The sequence below is a fragment of the Lynx rufus genome, unplaced genomic scaffold (genome assembly GCF_022079265.1).
Source record: "Lynx rufus isolate CCGP_SWC_20201006 ecotype Redwood Valley unplaced genomic scaffold, mLynRuf1.p SCAF_2, whole genome shotgun sequence".
Lineage (NCBI taxonomy): Eukaryota > Metazoa > Chordata > Mammalia > Carnivora > Felidae > Lynx > Lynx rufus.
In genome coordinates, this window is record NW_025814834.1 from 34,497,178 (window position 1) to 34,512,901 (window position 15,724).

Consider the following 15,724-nt stretch of genomic DNA (forward strand, 5'->3'; position numbering starts at 1 on the left):
TTCATGGGTCAGGAGGCCACCAGACCCCACCCTCAGTAGCCTAGAAAACTCTAGAATCAAAGGCCCTTCACCTGAAAGGCCCAGATGACCTTACCAAAGAGAAGAATTCTGGGGTCCTTACCATAGTCTGGGCCCTGGAGATATAACTGAACAAAACACAACATTAGCCCAGCCTTTTTGCTGTGAGTCAGTTGAAATGTTTTTTGAGGTTAAAAGAAGAAAAAAAATCAAACATTTCCCTTCCTTTTTCTTTCCCCAAATAGAATATAAGCTTTCAGAAGGCAGAGACTCACCTTAGGGCTGAGCGGATTACACAAAGTATCTGAAAGTTCCTTCTCACCTGTAGAGGGCTAGGTACAGTTGCCGTGGTAATATCGATGCCCTTCACTACCATTTGATTCTGCCCATAAAGTCTGAGTGAGAACATAGCAACAGAGGGAAATCCTATTAGTAGCTCAATCATAGCCTAGGAGGTATTCCCTGATTCTTGATGCTTTCTGAGCATCCACCCCAGCATTTGTTCCACTGTTTTGTGACCAGTCCCTGTGCTAGGCTGTGAGCTTCAGAAGGGCAGGAACCATATCTCTCACGCCTGTGTTCCCAGAACCTGCCACAGGAGTAGCAATATCTATAACCTACACATATTTCCTGCAAATCAAGGAGAAGAAGAAACCCCATAAAGGGACAATGGCTATGAACATGGAGTTCCTTGACAGGGATGCTTAAACAGCCAAAGTGTACAAGGTGATGCTCAAAAGTTTTAATGACCCGAGAAATGCAAAATAAAGCAACATGATACCCACTTTGTACCTATCAGATATTGGCCAAGGTTTGCCGGTTGGATCAGCCCGAGGATTGGTGGGCAATTTATGTAGTCCTTCTATAGGACTGTGAACACTATCCATCATGTAATAGTATGTAGGAGTTAGAAAGTGGGACCTGGCAAAACCTAGAATTTCAAGTGCCAGAGTGCTTGCTTTTTATTTTATTTTTTTGATTTTTTTAATTAAAAATATTTTTTTAACATTTATTCATTTTTGAGAGACAGAGTGCGAGCGGGGGAGGCAAAGAGAGAGAGGGAGATACAGAATCTGAAGCAGGCTCCAGGCTCTGAGCTGTCAGCAAAGAGCCTGATGCAGGGCTTGAACCCACAAACTGTGAGATCATTACCTAAGCTGAAGTCGGATGCTTAACCGACTAAGCCACCCAGGTGCCCCAGAGTGCTTGCTCTTTAAAAAAAGAAACAGGGGGCACCTGGGTGGCGCAGTCGGTTAAGCGTCCGACTTCAGCCAGGTCACGATCTCGCGGTCCGTGAGTTCGAGCCCCGCGTCGGGCTCTGGGCTGATGGCTCAGAGCCTGGAGCCTGTTTCCGATTCTGTGTCTCCCTCTCTTTCTGCCCCTCCCCCGTTCATGCTCTGTCTCTCTCTGTCCCAAAAATAAATCAACGTTGAAAAAAAAAATTTAAAAAAAAAAATTTAAAAAAAGAAACAGAACGAGCAAAATACAATTTAAATAATACTAATACTTAGTAATAATTGCTAATACTTCCTGGGAATTTAGTAGTACCAGTCACTATTGTAAGTAGTTAACTTGTATTATTTCCTTGAATCCTCATGAGGTAGTATGAATCCCATTTAATGATGAGGAAACTTATGTACTAGTTCCAGTTCATAGTTAAGAAATTGGGTATATACACAAAACAATGATATGTTTTGCAAAGATACAGATCAATTCAGGGATATTATCAAAAGATTTAGAGCAGCCTTTGGGAGGCAGTAGGGAGGGTAGGAAGTGGGGTGGGAGAGGAATGGGAAGAGAGTACCTAGAACAGGGCAGGGGAGAATCTGACAATTAACTCAACCCTCTGCCCAAATAGAAAAGAAAACAAATTAAGTAGGTAAAAAAATGAATCTCCAAACTGACCCAGCAAGAAAGAGACACTGTGTCTGTATTCAAGGCTGGGGGAGGGGGGGAGAGACACTAAGAACAGAAATGTAGCAGAGGAATTGGAGATCCTTCAGGGATGAAAAGTAGCAAGGCCACAGGCTATGGTTCAGAGGGAAACCCTGCTCAGAGGTCTGGGGCCCTGGCAGGACCCTGAGATGTGCCCACTCTGCCCCCTGAGTGAGTCCCGGAAACATGGTATTCAGAAGCCACCTCTGTACCAGCCACTCACCTGCTCCACCCTGTCCCAGCAACATCACAGTCACCAAGTGCCGATGCCAAGACCCCTGAACTGCCTAATTTCATACAAATTCCTAAGGCTTTTCCACACAACCAGAGAAAATTCCCATGAAACAGGGTGGGGATGAGGGGGGGTGGGGATGGAAACACCTCCAGGAAGAAGTTTTCTTTTACTTTCGATAACTCCACTTTCTGCCTCCCCAGGGGATTCACTTCCTGTTCTCGGCATTCAGAACTTATTAGCAAATTCAGCAAGGCTTGAAAAAAATCACAAGGGACAAGAGCAGCATCTGGTATTCGGCAAGCCAAAAAGAAAATTCCTCAACAGAAAGAATTAGAAAATAAACTTGATTCCTAAAGCAAGAGGACAGAGATGACTCACTCTAAGAAGAAGTGTTTCTTAAAGGAACAGATGCCCCATTTCCAGCCATTCAGAAGAGGGACAGAGACAATGTGTCACCATTTGAACTAACTGATTAGTGAGGGGGGCGGGCAGAATATGCCACCCCAAAATATATCACTTTGCATATGGATTATTTTTAATTAGACTTTCTTAAGAAATAATCAATGCAAGAAAGACTCTTTGACCCTCCTTTTCCCCCTGAAAGCAGGATATAAATCTGTCATGTGAAAGGTACCCTCCCTGTACCAGGAGGTAGAAAGATATCCTTATCCTTACAAGGGACAGAGAATTTAGAGCTGAGAAGTTTGAATAAGCAAACCTTGTTATTTCCTCACCAATTTACTACTCCAATCCCAAACTTCTTTCTCTTGTCAATTTTTCACAAATTTATTGTTTGCCTACAAGTTATAAAAGCTGCCTGTTTTGGTCATTTCTTTGAGTCTGATATGTCTATGAGCTCCCATAGGTATGAAATTAAATTTGTTCTTCTCTTGTTAATCTATCTGTGTCAATTTAATTATTAGACTAGCCAAAGAACCTAGAAGGGAAGAAGGGAAAAATTTCCCTGCTGCTGCACCTAGAAGTTGGGCATGTTTTATTGGGAAGCATTTACATTGACTACATTTAGTATTGATAACCCCTGTAATTTCCAAAGATAGGTCTAAGACTGCCTGTATCAAGTAAAATGTCACTCTCCTTCTCAAGAAGTCCAGGGAGAGGAATTGTCCCTCTGTTCTCCAATCTCAATGCTGAAACCATAGACCACCCATGAGTTCATATGGCAGAGGCTCTTCTAGGGTCAAAGCCAGCCTCTAGCTGAAATGGGAAATCCTACACAAGGAAACAGGTGGGTCTGGCCCAATCCTGAGTAGGGATAACAACACTATTTGCTCCTTGGCCATGCTCTTAGGTTTAGTAACCAGTGCCTCCTCCATCCCTAAGCCCGGAGTGGTGGTAACATGGAGATTTGTCCCCCAGGACTCGGAGCTTCAAACCCCATGAGGGGTTTCCTCATCCTCTATCTCCTTCCCACCCTCTGTTTCCTGTTTGAATTTTTTTAAGGGCTTTCTTCCCTTTTGCAAAATCTTGTGCATTTTAGAACCAAAATGCTGGCAATAATGCAATACCTATATGTTGTACCCTTTACATGAATTATCTCCAATTCTCACCACAATGGAGGAGATTGTTTTCCCATGAGGCTCAAATGGATACATAGATTCAAACGCAATCTTGTTGGACCAAACACAAGAATTTTTCCACTGTAACATAGTAGTCTGCCTTCCCTAACACTTAGAATTTGAAATGAACAATGTAGATGGAAGAGCAATAAATTTAAACTAAAACAGAGTCACTTATGCACAAAGGTCAAAGGTCTTTGAGTTCTCAGTCACCTAAGAAAAGTGAGTTGGCCTAATGGCACAAGCTAACATTTATCAAACATTTTGTGCATGCCAGGCATAGTCACCTAACTTTAGGTTAGTCACTTAACCTAAAATAAGTCGCCTAACTTATTTTACCTTCTGAACAATTCTCAAAAGTGAATGCTATATTTTGCTCCCATTTTATGGATGAGGAAACTGAGCCTTGAATGGGTTGAGAGACTTGGCCGAGTGCATACAGCTAGTGGGTGATGGAATGAGGTCTGTTAATCTCTCAGACCCTGAGCAGTTAATCATTGTCTAAATATTAATACGCAACCATGGTTCTCAACTGATCTGAGAATTAACTGGGGAGGTTTAAAAATATACCAATCTTCAGACCCCAGCTTTGGAATTTCTAACTGAGCAGAATCACAAGGGATAAAACAGATCAAGCATTTAAGAGTTCAACAGTTGTCAACAAACATCTCCTACCATTGCTACTTAAGTTCACAACATCTGTATAATGGGTATGAATTATTAGACATATAGTACAGATAAGGAAAGAATTCTGTGTCAATCAGCTGACAAATGGCAGGGCCAGAACACAAACTCAGGAATGTCTCACTTGAGAGTTTGGGCTCATCTTCCTCCCCCCCACCCCTGTCTGCAATCAGGCCCCGCCTGTTAGAAATGGATGAGTTACTGGAAATATCCAGGGGGCTATGCTGAGAATGACTCAAGAGGTCTCATTGTCATTTGTAAAGTATTGATCCTAGGGTCTCCCAGTCTTAGCTTTTGCTAAAAACAAAGATGAATAACTAACAAGTGAAATGTGAACCTCAAGCTGGTTAAACTCTTACTGTGATCTATAAGGATCATTATTAATTCACATGCTTTACCTAGTTTCTCACTTCAGTCTTGAGATACGTGTGTGTGTGATTATTTGTATCAAAATGAGTAATGTGCATGATCCTTTGTCCCAGGGAAGCTGGGAGACCTGGAAATGTTGCAGCTGCAGCAGGGCTTGGGGGAGCTGGTCCCCACCCAGGGCAGGGTAAGGACAGCCTAGCTTGCCTCAGTGCTTTCCACCTTCCTGAATCTCAGCTCCCACCTGAAGGCCTACTCCAGACTCATGTCTACTAATCTGCTAAAAGCAAATTTGGATCTATAACTCTTCCTAAGAAAGGCTAGAAGGATTAACCTCCTTTCCTTTCAAGTAACTGAAGCACACCCTTGCCATTGATCCGGACTTGAACTAGAGGACATTAGTCAAAGACAAATACTAACCACGAAACAAAAATCCCTGGAATGTGCATATTCTTTTGTTGCTTCTTTATTAAAAAGTTGTATATAACTGACCCACAGTCCAGGCAGTCTGGTTTGTGGACCCCTCTTAGCCGTTTTTTGTTTGTTTTTTTTTTTTTTTTTTTACATTTTATTTATTTTTGAGAGACAGAGAGACAGAGTGTGACCAGGGGAGGAGCAGAGAGAGATAGAGACAGAAACTGAAGCAGGCTCCAGGCTCTGAGCCGTCTGTCAGCACAGAGCGCAACGTGGGCCCAAACCCACAAACCTGTGAGATCATGATTTGAGCCGAAGTCTGAGGCTTAACCAACTGAGGCTTAACCAACTACCCAGGCACCCCACCTCTTAGCCCTTTTTGGCTCTGGCAGCCAGCCTTGGCTCTGGCCCTAGACTCCTTTTAGGGAGTGGTAAGAGAAAGGAAAAGAGATTGCATTCCAATCAATTTATTTCATTCCCTTCAACGAGCTATCTAAAACTAAAACTAGCTATCTAAAACTAGCTATCTAAAAGTTTTTAACAGTTGGGATTTTAAGTCTTTTGATTTTTGTTTCAATATTGAGATGATTAGACAGTCATGGGCAGACGGAAGAGTTTATAGTCACTGATTTCAATATGTATATTCTGCAACTTGCTGGTTACCAATACCTGCCCCCTCTACTTTCTAAAAGAAACTACTGCAGAGAGGAATACGTACCACTGATCTAGAAAGGAGGAAACTGAGGTCAATGTTGAGCCAATATTTATGTCATCAACCTAACTTTTTCTATATTTTCTTGAAGGCCTGAGCCTAGACAAGGTAAGGGTCCTTGTCTTGCTTCCCAAGAAATGCAGCACCTCAAACCCTACAGACAAATGTCAAGAGCCATTTAAAAAAAATTATTATGGTGGGGCACCTGGGTGGTTCAGTCGGTTAAGCAACCAACTTTGGCTCAGGTCACGATCTCATGGTTCGTGGGTTCAAGCCCCGCATCAGGCTCTGGGCTGACGGCTCAGATCCTGGAGCCTGCTTCCGATTCTGTGTCTCCCTCTCTCTCTGACCTCCCCCCACTCATGCTCTGTCTCCCTCTGTCTCAAAAATAAATAAACGTTAAAAAAAATTTTAAAAAAAAGAACTTAAAAAAAATTTAAAAAAATTATTATGGTAAAATATGTGTAACATAAAATTTACCATCCTAACCATTTTCAAGTGTACAGTTCAGTGGCATTAGGTACATTCACATAGCGGTACAACCATCACCACAATCCAAGAGCCACTTTTAATGACATAACAATATATTCTTTAGGCACAATGCAGTTTCCTTAAATTTAAATTTAAATTTCTTTAATTTAAAGCATTTTTCTTACTTTATCTCATTTGATCCTTGTCGGTAACCACATTTTTTGGTCCAAGGCAGGCAGAGCAGGTGTTACAAAAACATTTAGGAAACTGAAGCTCTCAGAAAGATGCAGTGACTGAGCTGGGCCTACACAGCTCCTGCATCTACATACAGCCCTAGCGACTGCTTCTTAAAATAGATGGGTGAATTGTTCTCCAAAACATATATTTTCTCTATTTTAAAAGAAGTCATTTCTCACTTTCCACAAAGGACATTCATTTTATTTGTTCCCAATATAGAAGGATTTCAAGAACATCTGTAATAGTAACAACTGCAAAGCATTCATTTTTTCTAAATGGGCAATGATTTTTTTTCCCTCAAAACTATTAGTGAAAATAATAAAAATATACACATCCTCAGTAGGACAGCTACTGTGCAGGCATAGGCAAGCCCCAGGTGAGACTGTCAAGAAGGCAAAGTGTGTGTTTGGTATCTTCCCCCACACAGGACACTCTTTCTTCCCCCAGAGGTATTGTCTCAGGCTCAGAGTCCATAGTCTGTTTCTACAAATCCTGCTCTCAACAGACATTCAACCAGAATGATAACTCTGTATTATCTGTGTGCTGTGTTAGGAGGGTTAATGTAGTTCTTATTTATCTTTCTTGGGATATTCTATACAAAACCAAAAGTAAACATATATTTACCTTAACTTTAGTTTGTGCACAAATGATTTGCATATTTGTATAAACGTTTATGTGTTCTACAACTTTTTCATCTAAACCCATCTTGTAGCTCTCTTCACATCAGTACTTTATGAACCACCTCAATCCTCTATTACCACTCTCTGCATCTAGGCTAAAGTTTAATACCGCTTGGGACAATGTGCGTTTAAGTCAGAGTTCTTAAGGACTCTGAAGCCCATTTTGGCTTCTTAGAACAACAATGCTGAAGAGTAAAAATGCCGTGTTGACCCTGAGGCTGACCCTGGGAGCTGTGGCTGTTTGATTCACTCACAATCAGTGGCAGTTTGTGAGCAAAAGGGCTAGATTTTAGAAATGGGTCTTCTGCCACTAGGGTTCGGCATGTTATTTTTTCTTTTAGACTTTTTCTTTTCTCTAAAGGTATTCAGAAGGAGATTAAATGAAAGAGTCCTGATAATATTCATTCTACATAACATATTAGAGGTGTTGGTAACATTCATGTTCACTCATTATTAAACAAACATTGGATAAACACCCAGTGACAGTTAACTGTGTTAGAAAATAAAAAGAAAAGGTCATGAGTAGACATAGAAGCTAGGTTATAAAATTAATTCTTTTGTAATTTACCATAGTGTTTTACAAACTTCTGGTTTCTGAGAAAATGAGTCACTTCTCATGTGACACGACATATAGGAGATCAGAACATGCCACCCCAAAATATGCCCATTTGGCATAAGGATTATTTTGTGTTAGAGGCAAATGAGAATCAACAGATGAAGAAAGAAGCCTTCTGGAGCATCCCTTATCTAATTAAAAGTAGAAACTTTTGAGAAATGAAAACGGCCACAATCCCCTCTCCCAGGGAATTTTTATGACCAAGAAAAAGAAGGAAAGTTGGCACCAACTTAGTTTGCTCCATAGAGTTACCTTCCCAGTTTGCTGCTCTTAGAAGCCTAAAAGCCTTTGCCTTTGTTTTATCACTTCTGTACATAATATTCTTTGCTGAGATGCTATAAAAGCCCAAGTTTTAACCTTTTTGAGTTACCCATCACAGAGATTTCTCCCACTTGGTGTGCTCTGATGCATTAATAAACTGTTTTTCCTCTTTTTCATCTGTCTTTTATTGGTCTAGTTTTCAGGGACTCAGAGAAGGTAGGGGTGGTAAAGGGGAAAAGTTTTTCCTTCTCTACAGTGTCAGGAAAGACCCCAAGGACAGATCAGAGGAGATGCAAAGTATCATGGCCAGGCCTGTTGTTTCCTCTTGCTTTGTGCAAGGGCAGTAAATGAAATTTTCCTGATAGTTCAGACTTTCAGCAAAATATCCACAAGTCAGGACAGTTGTATCTCCAAATAATAGAGGATATGCTAAACACATCCTCATAGTAATAAGAAAAGACAACGTATTAGTCATGTCTTTTATTTTGTACTTTTGATGCTTTGACATTTTGAAGCCTTGCTGATCCTGGAAAGACTGCCGCTCCCAGAGCTAGTTAATTCCTAGAGAGAGCAAACGAGCTGCCTGTGAGCAAGTCTTTCATATGCAAATCAATTAATCCGGAGTCCATATCCCCAACCACCTCTTTTATGAGATCTCTTACTCCAGGCCACTATTCCCCTGCCCTAATACTCTAGGCCAGGTACCAAATGACTAGGGACAGCCCCTTATATTCCAGGGCTCACTGAAATTATGGAAACAAATTCATCCTAAGCCTGATTACCCTATCTCACCCACTCCTTGCCTAAGAAATCACAATATGCCTGCATTTCCCCCTCACTCCCTCTGCCTCCTGACCAAGCTGGTGCTTTTCCATGTGGACCCAAATAGTGTGTCACTCGTCTTGGGATCCGTGAATATAAACTCTCTCCTCAAGACAGTCATTTCCATATCTGCATGTCTTACCATACCTTATTAAAACAAATTGCAGTTACCCTTAAAACAGCCACACTGCTTTTCTGACATTTTCAATCCCATTCTGCATAGTCTACAGGAGCAGAAGATGAAGTTCCTTGAGAGAAAATCAGAGCAGAAGGTGTGAAAATTAACAAAAGGGAACCTCATTCTGAATGGAGTCAGGGGGCGCCTGGGTGGATAAGTAGGTTAAGCGTTCAGCTTTGGCTCAGTTCATGATCTCATGGTTCATGGGTTCAAGCCCCAAGTTCGGTTCTGTGCTGACAGCTCAGAGCCTGGAGCCTGCTTCAGATTCTGTGTCTCCCCCTTTCTCTGCCCCTCCCCTGCTCACGCTCTGTTTCTCAAAAAAATGAATAAATATTAAAAAAAAATTTTTTTTAATCTCATGAAACTTAGGAATCTTAAAAAAAAAAAAAAAAAGAATGGAGTCAGCAGGTTGGGAGAGCTCTCACCCCCTACTACACATTGTTAACTGCAAATCCAACAAGTAGAGAAAGATCTTGCACACGGATATTACTTTACCACCACAGCAGGAGAAAGGAAGGCTTTCCTCCTTCCCCAGCAACAGCCCAGTCAATGAGAGACTGTCACAATTCAGCCAATGAGAAGCCACTGTACTCCTAACTCCTAATTTACTGCAATGGGCTCTTTGTTTATAAAGACCCTCCCAACTTCCCCCCTTTCCTCCATAAAAGAGTGTTTCTCTCCTTTGTTCTGCAGACTTGCCTATGGTTTTGTTATAGCTTGCTTTTTCTGGATTGCACTTCTCTATTCTTGAATAAACCCATCTTTTGCTGGTAAAATAACAGTTTTGTTTTTAAGGTTAACAAAGGACAACTGAAGCATAGGTAAGAGGGGGTCCAGTGGGACAGAAAGGACTTGCACTTGTCCACGGTGTCCTAGTAAGGAAGGAGATGGGGAAAAATACTTAGTGTAAAGTTAGTATGATGTTATGATTTATAATAAATATATAGTTTGGTCTTCATTCACTCTTCCTGGCTCACAGCACCCAAAACATTTGGAAGTTCTGATAACAATGATTAGAGCTTCTTTTGTTATAATATTTGGTCTTTTTTCATTTGTTCTGAAATTGCTTCAGAGCCATAATGGTGAAATGGATGTCTTGTTATTCATAACAAACCCCTTTCAACCACAACTGAGTTTAGTTAATGAGATGACTTTTGGAAATCCCCTAAGAATGGGGGAACTGGTTGACAGGGGAACCAACCATGAATAGAGAGTTGGAGTTGGAGTCCCACCTCTTGACCTCTGGGGAGGAGGGAGAGGTTGAATTTTGAATTAATCACCAAAGGCCAATAATCTAATCATTCATACTTATATAATGGAGCTTCCATAAAAACCCGAAAAAGAAGGGGTTTGAAGAACTGCCAGGTTAGTGAAGATGCATCCATATGTCAGGCCCTAAATTCCATGGACACAGAAGTCCTGGTGTTTAAGATCCTTCTGGACCTCACCTTGTGTATCTCTTTATTTGGTGTTCATTTATTTCCTTTAATATCCTCTGTAATAAACTGGCAATCTAGTAAGTAAAATGTTTCTCTGGGTTTTGTAAGCTCCTCTAACAAGTCAGTTGGACCTAAAGAAGGGATTGTGAGAACCTCCAGTTTATAACCAGTCAGAAGTACAGGTAACAACTTGAACTTGCTATTGGCAACTGAAGTAGAAGGTGGGAAGAGCAGTCTTGTGGAACTGAGCCCTTAACCTGTGGGATCTGACCCTATCTTCAGGTAAGTAGTGTCAGAATTGAGTTAAATTTATGGAACATCCAATCAGTATCCACAGAAAGTGGAGTCAATGGCTTGGTGGTGTGGGGAGTGGGGGGACCACAACAGAGTTAGGCAACTGTCCACAAACCACCCTCACTTCTGATGCAATTGTACCTTTAGGGGGGTTCCCCAAAATGCCCTCAGGTTTGATCATTGAAAGCTGTTATATTCATGGTTGTGGTATTATTACATGGTTGTGATTGTGTGTATCTTATAAAGGATACAGATTAAAATTAGCCAAGGGAAGAGACAGATGAGGCAGAGTCCAGAAGGATTCTAAAAGCTGACTTTTTAGTTGTCTCCTCCCCATGGAGTCATGGAGAACATTAACTCCTCTCTGCGATGAGATGTGACAATATGCACTGAATACTGCCATTGAGGGAAGTTCATCTGAGCCTTGGTGTCCAGAGTCTTTACTGGGGATCTGTGGTGATCAGCCTGCCTGCCTCTCCAGTCCTTCTGGGAGATTGAGCTGATACCCAAAGCCCCCACCATAAATCACATCTTTAAACTTTCTGGCATAGTCCAGCTCCCCCAGGGAAGAAAAGGACATTACAAGTCACAGAGATTACCTCCCAAAGGCAAAAGTCAGCCCTCTTTTGGGGCAAAGTTCAATTTTTTATTTGATACTTAAATTGATCAGGGTGCTTGAAAGAAGATAAGACTTGCACTGTACTTCCTAACAGAAGGCTTGATGAACCACAGATGCTCAGAGGACCATTACAGTAAGCCCATTGAAGTGGAATGCTTTGAGAAAGTTCTTGAAAGAGTCTCACTTGCAATCCCTGGTATTTGGGAGCGGTAGGAACATGCAGACTGCTGCCTGCATCTGACTTGGAACATGAAGAAGGTAAGAAAATTATTGATGTTACCACTATTCAGCAGAGGGAAGCTAGGAAGGAAATAAGGTACAATTCAGGATTTTCTTATTGGACAAAAGTTGCCTGGCTCAAAATCTCTGGTTGGATCCCACCCAGAATAACTGGTTGCCAGATCCTTGATATTGTGGAGATCATCCCTATGGCTAGGAGCTTGACTGTGATGAGCAGGATTCTGTATTAACTCAAAAACTCCACTGTAACTGTGGAAAGTTGGAATTTCCCCACACATCTGTGTGTGATGTGTCAGAACCTGGATACCTGTTATGACAGTAGACATCAACTGCCAAGAGAGATCTACAGTTAAGTAGAATGACTTTTGCCTCTTTCCCTTGTCCCCCTGCACCACTCTGGGGGTGCCAGAAACTATGGAGTGGGTGGAGACTGAAATGACAAAGAAAAAAGTCCCTTCCCCTACTGAAGGTCCCCTAGCCAGGACTCACCCTTGAGCTAAAGGTAATGGAGATCCTTTGACTTCTGTTGAGATGGAAATTTTAGAATATCTGAACTAAATTTTTAGTAGGTGAAAATGGGTCATAATTACTAAATAATATCTTTCTTCTAACCAAAAGAGAACCAAAAACTGTGGGATCTGCCCAATGTTTAGTCAGGGTTGTCACAGGAGATGTCTCATACCATCACTGAAAGTAATGTAGAAGAGAAGATGGTAACATTGTGTGTCAACTATACTTCAATTAAAAATAAATAAATAAATTGGGGTGCCTGGGTGGTTCAGTCGGTTAAGCATCCAGCTCTTGACTTTGACTCAGGTCATGATCTCACAGTTCGTGGCTTCAAGCCCCACATTGGGCTCTGCACTGGCAGCACAGGGCCTGCTTGGGATTCTGTCTCTCCCTCTCTATCCCTCCCCCCACTCACATGCTCTCTAAATAAATAAAGTGATACAAGAAAAATAAAGGCAGTTCCTATTGGTAGGCCAGTGAGTTCAGGCCAATCAGTAAAATAAACACTAGTTTTTGGGGTGGTGGGGTGGTGGGGTGGTGTAAAAAGATCAGTGTTTGCTAGAACTTGAGGAAAGGAGGATGAGTAGGTGGAACACAGGGGATTTTTATGGCAGTGAAACTATTCTATATGATACTGTGATAGTGGATGCATGACATTTTGTATTTGACAAAACCAATAGAAGTGCACAATAACTGCAAAGACTAAATCCTAATGTAAAGTATGGACATTAGTTAATAATAATAGGGGCACCTGGGTGACTCAGTCAGTTAAGCATCCAACTTCAGCTCAGGTCATGGTCTCACAGTTCTGAGTTCCAACCCTGCATCTGACTCTCCAGCTCAGAGCCTGGAGCCTGCTTTGGATTCTGTGTCTCCCTCTGTCTCTGCTCCTCCCCCACTCATGCTCTTTCTCTCTCTCTTTCTCAGAAATAAACATTAAAAATAAATTTAAACAATCAAAAAAATTAATATGTCAATATTGGTTCATCAATTGTAAACAAATGTACCACACTAATACAAGATGTTAGTAATAGAGGAAAGTGTGTGGAGAGAGAAAGTCTGGGAAGAGATATATAGACACTCTGTACTTTCTGCTCTATTTTTCTATAAACCTAAAACTGTTCCTTAAAAAAAAGTCTATTACTTAAAAAAAAAAAAGTTCTCACAGATTTATGATCCCTAATTAATGGATAAAGATGACACTGCAGTAAATTGAAAAAAGGATAATCTTTATATTGAATAATGACAGATCAACTAGATCCAGCTGTATAAAAATAAAATGAGCCTTTATCTCTTTCCTACAGAAAACTCACACCCACATGGATCATAAATCTAAATATGAAAGGGAAAGCAATAAAGCTTTTATAAGAAACCCTAAGAGAATATCTTCCTGATACTGAAGTAAAGGAAGGCTCTTATAGGACCTAAAAGTACTGACCACAAGGCAAAACCTGATAGGCTAGGATGTTTTAGAATTAAGAGCTTCCAGGGGCACCTGGGTGGCTCAGTCAGTTAAGTGTCTGACTTCAGTTTGGGTCATGGTCTCATGGTTCGTGAGCTCGAGCCTTGCATTGGGCCCTGAACTACCAGTGCAGAGCCTGCCTGGGATTCTCTCTCCCTCTCTCTCTGCCCCTCCTCCACTTGCACTAAATAAATAAATAAATAAATAAATAAACAAACTTAAAAAAAAATAATTAAGAGCCTCTGCTCAGCAGCACGAAGGCAGGCCAGCGAACAGGGGAAGAAATGTTAGGATGTGGAGCAATCTCCAAGATGCGTTGATAACAAGAAGGGGTGTTACACACAGGGCAGTCACCAGAAAACAGGCTGGCATCCCCTCTGCAGCCCAGCCCCATTTGATGCCATAGCTCTGAAGTGAAAAACCTTCACATGATCTTCTGAGGGAAAATTTGCATCTTTCCTTGAGGTGACTATTAACGGACAGATTCACTCAAGCTGAAAACCTAAACTGATAATGTTGCCACTTGTGATCATTGTCACAGCCACCTCATTCAGCCATGTCCCCATCTGTGAGGTACTAGAAAACATATATGTTGGTCTCTGCCCCGGTTCCTGGCACAGAGGTCCTAAAACCTTAGAGATCCCTAAGTGCTATGAGCACTAGGAGCATCTTTTGTTCTGATGAGGTGACTCTGGGTGGGCTGCTGGGTTGGGGCTTATCCCCAGAAAGACCAAGCCATGATTAGAAGCTTGGAGTTTTTAGTCTCACCCCCTCCCCCATCCTCCAGAAAGGGGAGAGGGACTGGAAATGGAGTTAACAATTGATCATGCCATGAGGAAGACTCCATAAAATCCCAGTAGTGCAGTTCTGGGAACTTCCAGGCTGGCAAACACATCCACACCAGGAGGGTGATGCATCCCAATGTCATGGAGACAGAAGCTCTTGTGCTTGGGACCCTCCCAGACCTCACCCTATATATCTCTTCATCTGGCTGTTCATATGTATTCTTTATCATATTCTTTAATAAACTGGTAAACATAAATAGGTGTTTCCCTAAGTTCTGTGAGCCACTCTAACAAATTAATTGAACCCGTTGTTCTGGATATTTGTCTTTATCTTGTTAATTATTTAAATAGTGGGGAAAAAGAGAAAAGTAATTACCATGACTAAGAAAGTAGGGTATCTAGACCTTAAAAATTGAGGCTGTTATTCATTAATTTATTGTGCAAGGGAATTCTGAGAAATCCAGCAACCCCTGGGGGAAAGTGGAGCTGAGGGCAAAGGACAGAGCCAGAAGGAAGGACCTTCAACCTGAAAACTACAAGAACTCAACTGGATTCTCAGTTGATATCAAGGGCAACGTGTAATTTATACATATTCAGTTCAAGGAAAAGTATCTTCTGGATGTCCCAGAGGCTACCAGCCTAGGAAATTCTAGAATAAATCGGTTCCTTCTTACAATCCTAAATAAACCTTACCAGAGGGCAAATGCAGGTGTTTCTTTCTGGGATGTGTTCTTGCCAAGAAACTCCTCCAAAAATATAATGAAAGTCAAATAAAGAACATTTGGCTAGCATACCCTATGAACACATCCTCTGAAATTTCCACAAGCAAAGCAGACCCAGCAAATCAACGTGAAGAAAGTGAGGACCCAAGAAGTAAATGAGATACACCTTTCTCTATGCCATGGCAGCAGGATAGGCCATGATGCAAAGTGGAGAGAGCACAGGCCAGAAAGTGAGGTACCCCATCTTGAGTCTGTGTTGCACAATTCAGTTCTCAGTCTAATGTCCACATTCCCAAATAAGGGAGTTAGGGAGTTAGACTAGGCAATCATTATGAATACTTGCAGTCCAGGGGCACCTGGGTGGCTCAGTAGGTTGAGTGTCTGACTCCTGACTTCAGCTCAGGTCATGATCTCAGGATTGTAGGATTGAGCCCTGTGTCGGGCTCT